At 42.5% G+C, this 2,455-nt stretch overlaps 1 non-coding gene across 1 annotated transcript; it reads left to right on the plus strand.

Moving 5' to 3' along the window:
• Positions 1-1,499: 1,499 nt before the first annotated feature.
• On the plus strand, positions 1,500-1,574 carry Trnas-cga (transfer RNA serine (anticodon CGA)). The gene has a single exon. It is a non-coding gene; the product is annotated as a tRNA-Ser (tRNA).
• The last annotated feature ends 881 nt before the right edge of the window (positions 1,575-2,455 follow it).

Genomic DNA, 2,455 nt, shown 5'->3' on the forward strand with positions numbered 1-2,455 from the left:
TCCTGTGTCATTCTTGTTGCTATGTTTTCCCTTCCCTTAGCTTTTACTTTCTTATGTAGTAATTTCTCTCTTTTCCTGCTTTCTTTGAATATGTTTTTCAGTTTTATTAGGTCTCTCCACATTCGTTCCTTTTAATGTGTGTCAGGGCGCTGATGACCTCGATGTTGAGCGCCCACAAACCCCAACACACACACACACTTGAACAAAGTGTACACCGGGAAAGATTTAAATTTCACAAATGAAAATTTGTGCCGGACTGGCACTTGAAACCGAACGTCCCGCTTCGCGGTAGTGGTAACCTGAGCTGCTTCGTCTGTCCGAGCTCTCTTCCCGCCCGACCCAGATTTCCAACTTTTCCAACGTTTCTCACGGTGCAATACTTCCGTAGCCCCGCCCCCCCTCCACTCACGCCCCTCTGTCCACTGCCCTCATTGCTCACAGCATTTGACATGATTCCACAAGAAGCCGTACCTAGGGTGCATCGACACGGACGATATCATGAAATGTTGTCAGGGTGTACTCGTACATACACAACGGATTCATGTTTCCGCGGCCATATATATGTGTAATGACGGAGGAATACAGAAGCCGGATGAGGGCACTGAAATATTTCGATGACAAGTGATAATTTGTACTGGAGCGACAATTGAAACCGGATTTCCTGTTTTACGCAAGCCGTCGCCTCAAACAGCTTCGGCTATTCGAGCACGCTTCTTCTCCAACAGAAATTCCCAATTTGTTGCAACGTATTTGCGTGGCACACCTCTGTACACAAATTTTTCGTCATTTACGGGGTGGATATCCATAATACGACGACAGTAACGGCAATTCAAGTCACGGAAGACATCAAAGCAAGAAGCTCCAATCTTTTGCTAAGTACACTAATACAAAAACTATTAAACATTCAAAAGCATTTATATGAGGACTAGGCAAGATAAAGTGATAACTAACGAATCGGCTGAGGAGGACAGGGGCTTAAAATGGCTACCAATAAAGACAGGGATCTACTCACGGATTTCGTTAATCTTCTTCCTCACTACAAGTTCTCAATACCTGCGAAGGTAATTTACTTAAGGCCTGTAGAAACCTTTAAACGCTTCCGACGTTATGCGACGGACCACTGAATTTCGTTTCTTTGTTTTGTAAACAGAGACGGGTCTATGGCACTCACATACGTTATTCCCGGTATTATATTTACACACGTCAATCTTCTCCGGTGAAGAAAACATCACAAATCTGATCAGAATTTAGAAAAACTTGCTTTTCAGTAAATCGCAGTGCGTAATAACACTGAATGACGTTTTCAAGTCAAGCAAAGTCATCAGTTCAGATATTACCACCTTGTGTCTGTGGCATCATCGTAATATAGGCCTGCCACTGCTACTCGTGGTTTTTCAGAGGTATTAGCTATAAGTTGCGCAGGAGATCTTCTGTAAAGTTTGGAAGGTAGGAGACGAGGTACTGGCAGAAGTGAAGCAGTGAGGACGGGGCGTGAGTCGTGCTTGGGTAGCTCAGTTGGTAGAGCACTTGCCCACGAAAGGCAAAGGTCCCGAGTTCGATTCTCGGCCCGGCACACAGTTTTAATCTGCCAGGAAGTTTCATAGGTATAAGTAGTTGGGAGGTTCAGTGGAACTCCTGTCTCACTCATATCGCCGACCCAGTTTTCCCCTGTAACTGTACATTCTGGTCCACCCTCCACAACAGCAACCTATTCCGCCGTCGATGCTTCATTTTTATCTGTTTTTATAAACTGAAGTACCTTAATTTCTCCTATACTCTACCTCGTCATGTTCTGCTTGTTCCAGTCTGAAGCATTTTGGAAACTTGTTCAGCGTCATATTCGTAGAAACACTGTCTCATTAACTTCTTAAAATAGTGGACCTTATAAAAATTCCGGGTGTCCCAAATGCGTGTCTCAAATATGGAACTGGGTAGTTTTTCCAGTGATTTTACGAGTATCATAAGCAATATCAGCATGAGTATGAGGTTGGTGATAGCAGCTATCCTTAATTTCATAAATTGTATAATTCGCAGTCTTGGTTGCTTTTAAGTTTATTGAGACAAGTGGCTGATTACTGCGTTACACTAATAAGCTGACCCTCAAAAAAGTAAAAAAAAAGTAAATAAAAGAAACAGACACTCACACACTCAGCGAGATTCCCTGTTTGAGTTCCAATAGTAGCTGTAAATCAGATGTCAGTTTCCTTCCAAACAAAATTATAATGTGACCAAAACGTCGTCTTCTGAAGTTGCTTGCTTCTATAAAACGATAGAATTATGGCTATAAATTCCAAATGTTGTCAACACTGCACAGTCTGTCCATATATCAATTCTAGTGACCTCCTCCAAATGTCAAATCGATAGTCTGTCACGTTATTTTAAATGTCACACTCTCCGTAATTCAGTGCCTAAGTTTCCAGAGCAAGTCTGCACCATACAATGGGATTCAGAATAC

The sequence above is a fragment of the Schistocerca cancellata genome, chromosome 2 (assembly GCF_023864275.1).
Source record: "Schistocerca cancellata isolate TAMUIC-IGC-003103 chromosome 2, iqSchCanc2.1, whole genome shotgun sequence".
In the NCBI taxonomy this organism is placed as follows: Eukaryota; Metazoa; Arthropoda; class Insecta; order Orthoptera; family Acrididae; genus Schistocerca; species Schistocerca cancellata.